Genomic DNA, 13,290 nt, shown 5'->3' on the forward strand with positions numbered 1-13,290 from the left:
CAGCTGTGACCAGGGGGGCATTTGCCCAGGTTCGCCTGGTGCACCAGTTGCGCCCCTACCTGAACCGGGAGGCTCTCAAAACAGTCACTCATGCCCTTGTGACCTCTAGGCTGGAGTACTGCAATGTGCTCTACATGGGGCTGCCCTTGAGGAGTATTCGGCGACTTCAGCTAGTCCAGAATGCGGCCGCGCGAGCGATTGTGGGTGCGCCTCGCTTCACCCACGTAACACCTGTCCTCCGTGAGCTGCACTGGCTACCTGTCGATCTCCGGATACGCTTCAAGGTGCTACTTGCCACCTATAAAGCCCTCCATGGTAGTGGATCTAGCAGAGATTCAGAGGCTACCCAAGGCTACCTTCCAGCAGCAGCAGCTGTGGCCACCGACAGTTTTAGCCAACTTGCCAGTGCGCAAGGACAAGCATTGTACCCGCGGAGCACAGCACGTGAAGGACCGCTGGGACCCGAGGCCAGCATGCGCCCAGCTAAACCAGTTTCTAGTCAACTGTCTGGGCCCGAGGTCATTGGGTTGTCCGTGCGCCTCACGGATCCGTCTGTCCACTCTGCCGGCCTGCAACGCCTGCCTGCCTCTTTACCCGAGAAGACAGCCTGTCAACCTCCAGGGAAGCTGCCTCTACTTGCTGCAGAAGCCGAGAGCCTAGCTCGGAGTAATCACCGGCCTCTGTTCTCCAGGACCATGCTGCCGGCTCGTCCTCCGCGCCATCGAACTCCCCTCCTGCCTCCGCTCCGTTTCGTTTCTAGCAGGGCCTACTCTCCTGTCCTGCCTGTCTCCTAAGATACAAACCTGCTTCCCACTCTGCTCGAGGCCTTCAACGAGCCTGGCCTGGGGAATTCATTGGGCATGCGCAGGATTGTGAGGGAAAAATAGGAAGAAAAAAAAATGTAAATAAAGATCTGTCTTGCACATGGCTCCTGCGTGTCAATTCCCTCACAACAACAACCCACACAAGTTTACAATATAAACTGAATCCTTGAACAAGATGTTTGGCAAGGTTGTTGCAGGAGGACCGCCACTAGAGATGGCCAGGCTCAAGAGGCAGACTCTGGAGAAGGACATTGGCCGGGAGAGTCAACCAGCCGATGCAATGGGTTCCAGAGAACAGAGATTCTCAAGGAAAGGTCCATGTTTTGTCCGTATGGAGATTCTGGATCTTCTGGAGATGCATGTCCAGCGCAAGAAACTACAGCAAGAATGGGGCTTACCATCCATGGTTCAAAGATCTCTTCAGGCCTTTGCCCCACTCTCTTCAGAACCAGAACGGCTCTTGGAGGGGCTTGGCATGGCCATCGAACTCCCCTCCTGCCTCCGCTCCGTTTCATTTCTAGCAGGGCCTACTCTCCTGTCCTGCCTGTCTCCTAAGATACAAACCTGCTTCCCACTCTGCTCGAGGCCTTCAACGAGCCTGGCCTGGGGAATTCATTGGGCATGCGCAGGATTGTGAGGGAAAAATAGAAAAAAAAAAAGTAAATAAAGATCTGTCTTGCACATGGCTCCTGCGTGTCAATTCCCTCACAACAACAACCCACACAAGTTTACAATATAAACTAAATCCTTGAACAAGATGTTTGGCAAGGTTGTTGCAGGAGGACCGCCACTAGAGATGGCCAGGCTCAAGAGGCAGACTCTGGAGAAGGACATTGGCCGGGAGAGTCAACCAGCCGATGCAATGGGTTCCAGAGAACAGAGATTCTCAAGGAAAGGTCCATGTTTTGTCCGTATGGAGATTCTGGATCTTCTGGAGATGCATGTCCAGTGCAAGAAACTACAGCAAGAATGGGGCTTACCATCCATGGTTCAAAGATCTCTTCGGGCCTTTGACCCACTCTCTTCAGAACCAGAACGGCTCTTGGAGGGGCTTGGCATGGCCATCCCCAGCTCGTGGGGTGCGTTCGAGGTGGTAATTAAAATAACCAAGTGCTTGTTCTTCTTGGACCTTGAGACCCAGAAGCTTCTGGAGGCTCACGTGACAAGCCGAACTGCAGCCCATCGATGGGGTCTCCCCAAACGTGTCCAGGCATCATTGGAAATGTTTCTGCCCCCTGGAATTTCCCACGTTGAGGGCGACCAGGGTGAAGAGATTCCTAGGAAGGGGTTCCACAGGACGCCCCAGGAACAGAGGTCTCTAGAGAGCGAGAAGATAGCCATTATAGGTACCATCTTGGAGAAGAAATTGAACCTGCAACAGGGACTGGTCATTTGGAAGCAGAGCCAGAGACCAAAGAAAAAGAAGGAAGGGGGCAAAAGAGAGACCAAAGGGGAGGAGGAGGAGGAGGAGGAGGAGGAGGAGGAGGAGGAGGAGGAGGAGGAGGAGGAGGAGGAGGAGGAGGAGGAGGAGGAGGACAGGCAGGGAGACTACCACAACCATCGTCCTCACCCATGGACAAGCAGAGCTCCGCCCTCTGCACCATCCTGCAGGCGAAGCTCCATCTCTGCAGGGAGATCCTGAAAGGAAAGCTTTGTTTCTGGAAGAGGAGCCAGGAAAAGCCAGCAGGGGGGATTCCCAAAACCAGGAGAACTGGGAAATCCGGTGGGGCGAATGGAATAAAATCGGGGCGGTGAAGTAGCAGATCTGTATTCTGCAGCACCTTTTCACCAATAAATCTTTGTTTTTGGCAGCGTTGCGTCTAGGTCTGCCTGAAAGAACATAGAATAGCAGGATTGGGACCTTGGAGGTCTTCTAGCCCAACCCCCTGCGCGAGGAGGAGATCTTATACCATTCTGGACAAACATCTGTACAGCTGAGCTTAACAAGCATTGATTCGAGTAATAATGGAGGTGTTTGCATGACCGATGGAGTCCATGCCATGCCCCTTCTGCTAGAAAGAGGGGGGGCAGGCCGATGCTGTTGGGGTGAGATGGCTCCTCATAATTTTGCCTAGTGTACCAGCTTCATTCCTATTGGTCCAAAAAACCTTGGCAAGAGTAACTAACGGTTTGAGCGGCCCACAAGCTGGATTACTGCAATGTATTCTACATAGCAATAGACTTTATCACTTTTCAATGCTTTACAGCCCTCTCTAAGCAGTTTACAGAGTGGTCATATTGCCCCCAACAATTTGGATTTCCATTTCCGGCAGCCAGCAGTAAGCAGAAGTAGCTTGCAATACTGCACTCTAACCACTGTGCCGCTGTGGCTCACAGGACAGTCTTTGGCGGTGACCCAACAACTCTTCAGGAACTACCATAAGGTTGAAACTGCTCATTTTAGTCGATAATTGACAGCCAGGCTGGAATTGATTAAATCATGCAAATAATAGCAAAAAGGAGAAATCCCTTATAATATGAATTTCCCTGATCGTACAGATGTGGCACACACTATAGACACACACCAAAGAAAAATATTTGCAAATTAAGCTAAGGGCATCCCTACTGGAGCTACATGTCCACCAAATTAAATATTGCAAAGGGCACATTTACGCACATCTCGCCAAGGACCGTCGTTCTTATAAATATTACCAACCTCTATACCCAAAATTGTTGCTACTCCAAGGGCTGTTTCTATGCTCTCGAATAACAGAATAGATGAATTGGAAGGGTCCTTAGAGGTCTTCTAGTCCAACCCCTTGCTCAAACAGGGAACCCTCTACCAAGAATGGCTAACCTTTCCCAGACCAAGTGCCCAAAGTGTGCGTGTTTGCAATTGTGTGGGCGCATGCCCGAACCCCCAAAATGCAATGTGTGTGCGTCCCCACGCATACCCTCCGCCCCCTGCACATGTGTGGCAGAAACCTGAAGATCTACTGGCCGGCAGGCGGTTCGTGCAAATGCACAGGAGAACTGAACAAGGGTGATGCCTCGCGTGCCAACAGAGGGCACTCTGTGCCACTTCTGGCTCGTGTGCCATAGGTTCATCATCACAACCCTACACCATTTTATCCACAAGTAGCTGTCCAATCCCTTCTTAAAAAGCTCCAGTGTTGGAGCACACATAACTTCTGGAGGCCAGTTGTTCCACGGATTAATTGTTCTCATTGACAGGAAATCTTTCCTTAGTTCCAGGTTGCTTCTCTCCTTGATTTCTTTCGATCCGTTGCTTCTTCTCCTGCTTCTTGTGGTTTGGAGACTAGGTTGCTGCAACTGTTCCTGCAACTGTTCTTCACAAGTTTTAGCCTCCAATCCTCTAATCACGTTTGTTAGAAACGAAGAAAAACGAAATGCACAGGTCCAGTATAGGTGGTACCTTGCTCAACTGTAGTAACTGTAAGAGGGATCTTGGAGTCCTAGTGGACAACCATTTAAATAGGAGCCAGCCCTGTGCAGCAGCTGCCAAAAAAGCCAACACAGTTCTAGCCTGCATCAACAGAGGGAGAGAATCAAGATCACGTGAAGGGTTAATACCACTTTATAAAGCCTTGGTAAGGCCACACTTGGAATACAGCATTCAGTTTTGGTCACCACAATGTAGAAAAGATGTGGAGACTCTGGAAAGAGTGCAGAGAAGAGCAACAAAGAGGATTAGGGGAGTGGAGGGTAAAACATACGAAGAACGGTTGCAGGAACTCGGCATGTCTAGTCTGATGAAAAGAAGGACCAGAGGAGACATGATAGCAGTGTTCCAATATCTCAGGGGTTGCCCCAAAGAAGAGGGAGTCAAGCTACTCTCCAAGGCACCTGAAGGTAGAACAATAAGCAATGGGTGGAAACTAATTAAGGAGCGAAAGCAACTTAGAACTGAGGAGAAATTTCCTGACAGTTAGAACAATTAATCAGTGGAACAACCTGCCTCCAAAAGTTGTGAATGCTCCAACACTGGAACTTTCTAAGAAGAGATTAGACAGTCATTTGTCTGAAGTGGTGTAGGGCTTCCTGCCTAGGTAGGGGATTGGACTAGAAGACCTCCGAGGTCCCTTCCAACTCTGTTATTCTATTCTATTCTATTCTAAATGTTGAATAAACTTCTTCCTCTTCAAGCAGTGACTTTAGTATCATTTTTATGCGATTCCTGGCTCAAACCTGGACCAAAATGTTCTTCTGACATGCGAGTAGGGGATTTTGAAAGATGGAGTTGAAGCTCTTGAGGGGTTCCAATTGAGAAGACCTTCCAGATGGCCAAGTTCCACTTGCTCTTAAGTCCAAAGGGCCACCAGAACCTCATAGCCAGGCTTGTGAATCAGCTGTATGGTTGTGATGCAGCAAGTAACGCAAAAGGTGAGCTGAGCTGAGCTGGCCTTTGAAGGTTTCCACACCTGCCACCCATCTCACCAAGTTTCCAACCCTTCATTGTAATTCTGGAAAGAGAAGAAACAAATCAAAGTGTCAGAATTGGGAGACTCTCCAGGACAAAAATTGGCTTGCAAATCTCTGCTCATCAGCAGCTCTGCAGAGTTTTGGCGGTCGGCTCTTCTCCAAATCACAGGGGCAGTTTTGTGCTGCCTCCAGAGTCTGGCATCAGTGAGGCAGAGGAACAATGGGAGCCTGTTCCCACGTGCGCGCATGCGCAGAGCTGTCAGAAGGCAAGAGCACTTAAGACAAAAAGGGGAGACTCGGGAGTAAGGCTTGGAGATGATTGACCCCTCCCATAAGACATAAAAGAGGAGCAAAGGGATGTCAGCCTTTGCAGGAAGCAAGTTTGTTCGTTCTGGTCGGTTCAAGCTCTGAGAAGCTCCGATTGACTCTCTGCTCAGTTTGGCCTTGCAAAACTGATTGGCAGTTAGGTCTCTGGCAGTGGTTCAAGGGAGATAAAGGTGGGTGCTTATCAGCATTGTCCCAAAAGACTGTGGCAGACTTCCGTAGGACTCTTCACAGACTGTGAATCATTACGGTCTGGGAATGAACATAATTTGCAGCCGTCTAAATAAAAAGAGGGTTTTTGGGACTGAGCGTGTGATTTTTATTGTCTCAGGAAGCCTCTACACTAGGTAGAGGCAGATATTTCTCTCTCTCTGGGCACAATGAGAATATATTTGCTGAACAAAACTCCTCAGTGGCAACAGGAAGAGCATCCGGCCACTAAACACACAGTTCGATTCAGTTGCCTAGACTCCATCCTGCAGGGGATTATTCCGATATTTGAGGGGCTCCTACAAAGACAAGGAGATCGAACTATTTTCCCGGGTCCCTGGGAGAACTGCACACTTACATTAACTTTTGAAGCTTGCAGTGTCTTTGTCTCAATCCTTGGCATAGCTGCCTGACCCCTTCATCTCTCAGGCTGTTATCCTCCAGGTTCAGCTCCAAGAGGATATCGCTGGTTTCCAAGACGGAGGCCAGGTCTCCACAGGCACCGGCGGTCAGACCGCAGGAGTGTAAGCTGCAATGGAAGGCAAGGACACCCGTGGGCCCATCATGCTTGGGAGATTGGGAAATCCCCCGTGATGTTTCCAGACAGATCTAGCCAGGAGGTGAATCCTTTATTCATCTGGCCAGAAACTGGGCTGGTCCTTTGGGATATGAGCTGGTGGACAACAAGGAACACAGGGGCCCCCTCTGCTGTGCCCTGACACTTTCCATTCATGGTATCACCAGATGTGTCCAAACAACACAATGTCAGGTTTCCTAAAAATGGGGCCCTCCCTCAGCTTTGGCGAGGCTGGAGCCCTCTCCTCCCAGTCAAAACTTTGTGCCCCCATTTTGGTGGGCGTGGCTTGGTGAGGGGGTCATATGACTGAGTGTGTGTGAGTGACATCAAGTTGGCCACACCTACCTCAGTCACATGCTCCTCCATCTAGCCACACCCACTGAACCGGTAGTAAAAAAAAATTGAAACCCACCCCTGGGATGATGGATGGAGTTCCAGCCCTCCCAGAATTCCAGATTGCCATCGGAGTCAACCCCTTGTCCAAGGAATTCGAAGGCAGGACAAGAAGCAACCGATGGAAAGTGATCCAGGACACTTACATGAGTCTCTATAGACGGGGACTTCAGCCCTCGGCACAGCAGCTTTGCTCCCCCGTCGCCCAGGAAGTTCAGCCCCAGGTTGAGTTCCAGGAGGGAGAAGCTGGATTTCAGGACTTGGGAAAGGGGCTGACAGGTGGCAGCTGTGAGGTTGCAGGAGGGCAGCCTGTAGGAGACAGAGATTTGGAGAGGGGGGAAGGATTTGCCCGGGATTATAGAATCATAGACTCCCAGGGCTGGAAGGGACCACTGGAAGTCTTATCCTCCATCCCCTTATACAATACAATACAATGGCAGAGTTGGAAGGGACCTTGGAGGTCTTCTAGTCCAACCCCCTGCCTAGGCAGGAAACCCTATAGCGTTTCAGGCAAATGGCTATCCAACATCTTCTTAAACACTTCCAGTGTTGGGGCATTCACAACTTCTGGAGGCAACTTCTGTTCCACTGATTAATTGTTCTCATTGTTAGGAAATTTCTCCTTAGTTCCAGGTTGCTTCTCTCCTGGATTAGTTTCCACCCATTGTTTCTTCTCCTGCCCTCAGGTGCTTTGGAGACTAGCTTGACTCCCTCTTCTTTGTGGCAACCCCTGAGATATTGGAAGACTGCTATCATGTCTCCCCTGGTCCTTCTTTCTATTAAACTAGACATACCCAGTTCCTGCAACCGTTCTTCATATGTTTTAGTCTCCAGCTCCCTAATCCTCTTTGCTCAAGTCCTTCTACTATCCCAGACAAATGTTGCCCAATCTTTTCCTGACAGCCTTAAGAGGATTGATTGATTGATAGAGATATACAGATACATACAGATATAGGTGTGTACACACACAAACACACACAATATAGATATTGGATGGATGGATGAAGAGATGGATAGATAGATAGATAGATAGATAGATAGATAGATAGATAGATAGATAGATGGATAGATACACACATACATACATAGAGATGGAAGATGGATGAATAGATGGATTGATGGATAGAGAGAGAGATGATAGTGGAGGATAGTTGGATGGATAGGTACACACACACACCCAGATGGAGGATGGATGAATAGATGGATTGATGGATGGACTGATGAATAGAGAGAAAGATGATAAGGGATGGAAGGTTGGATGAAGAGATAGATATGTAGGTAGGTAGATAGACACACACACACACAGAGGGAGATGGAGGATGGATGAATAGATGGAGAGATAGGTAGGTAGATTTAAATTTAAAGGGCTGGGAGGGGGGACACAATGAGGTGGTGTGGGCTCTGCTCCCCTCTCTGCCTCCGACACAGAGCCCTCGTCGGAGCCTTCCCCAGACTCCAGGACTGGCCCATCTTCCTCCACAAACTCCTCACTGTCCGACTCTGCTGGCAGCTCCCCTGGCGGGCCACAACCCAGTCGCCTAGTGAATGGCCCAAAGGCAACCAGGTAACTTTCTGCCTATGACGCAACTAGAATTCACCCTCTCCTGCATAAGCCACCGAAAGATGCTAGACGGCACAGGATGGGAAACCAATAAAAAACCCCAAATGCTTATGTGGCTGGTCTTGGGCCACAGTTTCCTATTTTTTAATGGCCTGGGCTATTGCAAAATTGAGTGGGCAGCGCAATCAGTGGGGTTATCCTGCATCAAAAATGGTGATTAAATAAATGCGTTATTCTCAAACTCACCCCCTCCCACGCCCTGGGGGAACCACGCTGAAGTTTATTCCCAGGGGAAATGTTTTTCCAACCTTGGCCCTCAATAGATCTCAGATCGAATCTTGCAACAAGGATTGTGTTGGTTTGATTCCTGGCTCACCACAACACACAAAACCCAGCAAAGTCAGGAGTTTCTTTCACTAAAAAGCAAGAATAAAACGCAAAGTGTTGCAGGACGCTAAATCAAGAGGAGGGTTCGGACTACCTGATTGGGAACTATACTCCCAGGCAGCTAGTCTAACATGGATTAAGGAATGGGTAATGTTAAGAAATGGTGGGCTTTTGAATCTAGAGGGTCACGATTTGCTGTTGGGATGGCATGCTTTTTTATGGTATAAGGGAACTAAAGCACATGGTTATTTTAGGAGGCACCATATAAGAGAGGCTCTTTTATTAAACTGGGAGAAGGTTAAGAGGCTACACTATTTAAAAATTCCAGTCTGCATATCAACCATTGAAGCTTTTTCATATTCAATAACATACAAGAAGGAACAAACAGTTAGATATGCTGAGCTATTAAATACAGAGGGTGAACTCAAATTTATACAAGACTTGAAACAAGAAGGCATTGAAGTTAATTGGTATTCATATGTGCAAATACATTCTGGGTATAATGAAGGTCAAAAAAGAAGGGTTTTTATGATAAAATGACTGAATTAGATAAAATCTTAACAGGTACTGATGAAAAGGTAATTAAAAAACTCTATGGCTACTTACTAGAGGTGAAACTCCATGAGGAACAAGTCAAAGAAACTATGTTAGCTTGGGAAAAAACTTTGGGCATGGGATTGAATTAGAGAAATGGCAAAAACTGTGGACTCAAAACTATAAAATGACAATGTCAATTGCATATAAAGAGAATTTGTATAAGATGTTTTACAGGTGGCATTTATCCCCATCGAGAATTGCAAGAATGTCCAAGAACAAATCCAAAAAATGCTGGAAATGTCATCAGACGCCGGGCACATACTACCCCATGTGGTGGACTTGTACCGAAGCAAAAAAATATTGGACTAAAATCCACATGTGGTTGGAGAAAATGATACATAAACATATAGATTTAAAACCGGAACTCTTTCTATTGGGAATAATACCAGACACATACAACAAGGACTTGAAATACCTGATCGTGAATGTTTTAACGGCTGCTAGAATTGTATTTGCCAAAACTTGGAAAAACGAGAAAGTACCATCTCAGGAAGAAACTATTTGGAAAATAATGGAATATGCCAAAATGAGTAAGCTTACATTTGAAATTAGAGAACAAGAGGATGAGCAATATTATTAAGTGTGGGACTTGTTTTACCAATGGTTAGATAAAAAAAACCTGGGAATGAAACTGTTTACTTATGTTGTAATAACTTTTTATTTTTTGACTTTTTTATTTTTTCTGTTAGGAAATAGAGTACTACTTATATGATATATAAAGGACAATAATATTTTTAATGTATAAGAGTGGGATGATTTGAATACTTTGGTATTATTGTATGTAGCAACCATGTCACATTAGAAAGATCTTTGTATATTAAACAGATTGATGATGATGTAAGGAAGAATTGATATATACATGAATTGAAATACTTAACTACTATATGGATAATTAATTAATAATGGGAAACCATTCTTGCACGTCTGGACGATTGGAGACATTATGGTAAATTGAAAATATGAATGTTTTATTATAAACCAATGGGAATTCTTTGTCCCAATCTTTGCTTTTTCTCTTTAGAGATAGGTGATACTATAATAGTTCAAAGACTTATTGTTATTTGATAGATAATTATGAATTTAAGGAAATAAGGATTGTTACAAATGAAATAATATTAATGGTAATCTAAGTGTATAATGCTCAATGACAGTGAAACATTTAGCTATGTTTAATGTAAACCAGTGATGTTAATCCTAAATTTAAGAATTGATGCACAAAACCTTGTAACCAAACGACATGCTTGATGAAATGGAGGAAAGTTGTTCTTTTTTTCCTCTCTTGCTTTGTTTTTGTATGTGTTGTTTTGTTTAAAAAGAATAAAAACATATTTTTTAAAAGAGTTTCTTTCACTGTGGGCGAGACATTGAATGGCAGGTACCTTCTAGCCTGCAGGTAGTCTTCAACTTACGGCCACAATTCAGCCCAAAATTTGTTGTTAAGTGAGTTTTTCCCATTTTACGACTTTTCTTGCCATGGCCGTTAAGCGAATCACCACTGTTGTTAAGTTAGTCACATGGTTGTTAAGCAAATTAGATTTTCCCATGGACTTTGCTGGTCAGAAGGACGCAAAAGCGGGACATTGCAACCGTCATAAGTACATGCCAGTTGCCCAGCCTCTGAATTTTGATCATGTGACCAGGGGGAGGCTGGGACAGTCGTAAGGATGAACATGTCTCTTTTTCCAGTCTTGTTATAACTGTGATTGGTCACTAAACGAATGGACGATCGGTATTTCCGGGGAAAATGGAAGACTTTCTATTAAGCTGCCCCTGCAAGAGATCTCACACAAACACACACACACACACAAACACACACACAAAAAGGCAAAGGGAAGGGTGACACGGGTGGCATCCACCCAAGGATGTTTCAGCCCCTCCCCATTACATGACACCCGCCTCACCCCGGGTGCAAATCTATAACTTTCAAGAAAGAAAAAGGGAGGCAGGAGGAAGATCTGGAAGAGTTGCCTGTGGACTAGCAACTTGAAGCGGTGTTCTAAAAAAAGCTTAGAACCTCAAAAGGCTCCTCTGCCAATTGCCACCTTTGCAATACCTGCAGGTTTTGTGAACTCTGGGGTGCAGTTTGGGGCAGAATTTCCTAAAAGTTTCTAGAGCAAGCACAGGGTGTGACACACAGGCACGCACACAAACGCACACACAAAGAGTTCTTCCAGCCTCGGAAATGCACATTCCTGGCGCGCCGGCGAGGGGATGGGAGACCACGAGGAAATCTCAGATGGAAGCATCCCTGGTCCCCCAGGAAAAAACCCGGTTTGGGGGGAGGGGGAGTCCCGAAATCCCAGAGGGGATCTTGGCCCAAAGAGGACCCCTCCCTCCCCTTTCCTTTATTTTATTTTGCAGATGAGAAAGTTGGCACAACTTTGAGCCCGGACTCGCTTTCTGGCCCGGACCGGCATTGCCGGCGGGGGGCACCCCGACATCTAGCTGTCACCCCCCCCGGCCAGCGCATGGGGGGGCGAAACTGGGACCCTCTCGGAGCCGCGACTGCAAGGCCAGACCACCCCCTGCCCGCCAACCCTCCCCAGCCACCCACCACCACCCCACCCCGGGGCAGGACGGAGGGAGCTTCCAGTAGCAGGCGCAGCCTACCTGCGGGGCTCCCCTGGGACACGGGGGGAGGGTTCCGGTCGAGAGAGGACCCCGATCCTCCTCCCCCCCACCCGCCCCCTCTGCACTGGTTCAGAGGCGCGCTCGCCACTCCCCGCCTACTTACGGGAGCAACGGTCAATCCGGGAAGCCGCCCCGCCGCGCCTCGCCTCGCCTCGCCTGGGTTCGCAGGGCTGGGCCGGGGAGGCTGCGTCGCTGGTCCCCGCCCCGGCCTACCATTGGCCGTCCCGGGCGCCGGGAGCGCTGATTGGCCACTCGCACCGGGGATTCCCCCTCTCTGCACGTGAGCTGCCGCTGGTCATGGGAAGGCGCCCGCGGAGTAGCTCCGCGCAGGAGATGCAGGCAGGGTGGGAGAGGCGCCCCTCCCTGGGCCCCGGCATAGGCGGAGGGGAAGGGGGCTGGAGGAGAGGCAGCCGGTTCAGCGCGGGGGTCGTTCCGGAGCCGGCTTTGCAGGGCAGGAGGCTCTTGAGCATGTCCAGAGTGCTGGAGGGCCCCCCGGTGACAGAGGCGGAGGAGGATGGAGGAAGAGGAGGATGGGTTGTGGGGTCCTTGGTGCTCTTGGAGGTTGGTGGTTTTCTGGCAGACGTTTCATGACCCAACTAGGCAACATCATCAGGCCTTGAAGAGAGTGAAGTTCGTGGAGGAGGAAGAGAGATGTGGCCTCTTGACTCGTTTGCCAGGCAGGGAACATGGGCCGCCTTTGAGCTTTGGAGCCAGTTGAGGGCCAAGGCTGCGGTCAGGTGGAAGAGGAGGATGCAAGCCTCTTCCTTCCTTCCTTCCCTCCCTTTTCCTTCCTTCCTTCCCGCCCATCCCACCCTTTCTTCCTCTCTCCCCTTCCCTTCCCTCTCTTTTCCTTCCTTCCCCTCATCTATTGCAGATGCTTTGGTTTGTTTGAATTGTATCTCCAATTTTTGCGCTATATTGTATAAATGGTCTTCATCAGGGAGCCCTTTTTGGGGGGGTTCTCTTAGGCCAAGCAGCCCACCTCGCAGGGTTGTTGTTGCTGGGAAATTAAGATTAGGCGAATGTGCTACCTCGAGTTATCCCAAATATACAAAAGGCATGATAAAAATCTCATAAAGAGCAAGATAAAATGTTTGGAATATTTGGAATGTTTATTTCATTTGTATGCCTCCCCACTCCCGAATAAATGAGTAAAAACATGCCTCACGGCCGCACGCCAACCCACAGATTCCCCCAAAGCCGCTGAGGGATCCACCCGAGCTGGCCCAGAAAGATGTGAACGCGGCCCCGGGTACTCTTCGCCCCACCACCGGTCTCCCTAGGCTTCGGACACCCACTCCCATCAACCCCAGCCCGCACCTTCCCCCACTCACCGATCGCCACCGATGCCACCGCGCGGCAACCAAAATGGCGCCCTCCAAGTTACCTCAGCGCGTAAGAAA

The 13,290-nt window shown here is 48.4% G+C and overlaps 1 long non-coding RNA gene across 2 annotated transcripts; it reads right to left on the minus strand.

Moving 5' to 3' along the window:
- Positions 1 to 2,763: 2,763 nt before the first annotated feature.
- Positions 2,764 to 12,074, minus strand: LOC148049517 (uncharacterized). Of its 2 annotated transcripts, none has more exons than XR_015696620.1 (4): positions 11,991 to 12,074; positions 6,858 to 7,020; positions 6,100 to 6,270; positions 2,764 to 5,248 (listed from the first exon to the last, which is right to left on the minus strand). It is a non-coding gene; the product is annotated as an uncharacterized LOC148049517 (long non-coding RNA). The 2 variants fall into 2 exon arrangements; XR_015696617.1 differs by lacking the exon at positions 11,991 to 12,074 and adding an exon at positions 11,867 to 11,971.
- Between the last annotated feature and the right edge of the window lie 1,216 nt (positions 12,075 to 13,290).

Source organism: Thamnophis sirtalis, unplaced genomic scaffold, assembly GCF_051295495.1.
Source record: "Thamnophis sirtalis isolate CommonGarterSnake01/CBP01778 unplaced genomic scaffold, rThaSir2_p1.2 scaffold_1, whole genome shotgun sequence".
Classification (NCBI taxonomy): domain Eukaryota; kingdom Metazoa; phylum Chordata; class Lepidosauria; order Squamata; family Natricidae; genus Thamnophis; species Thamnophis sirtalis.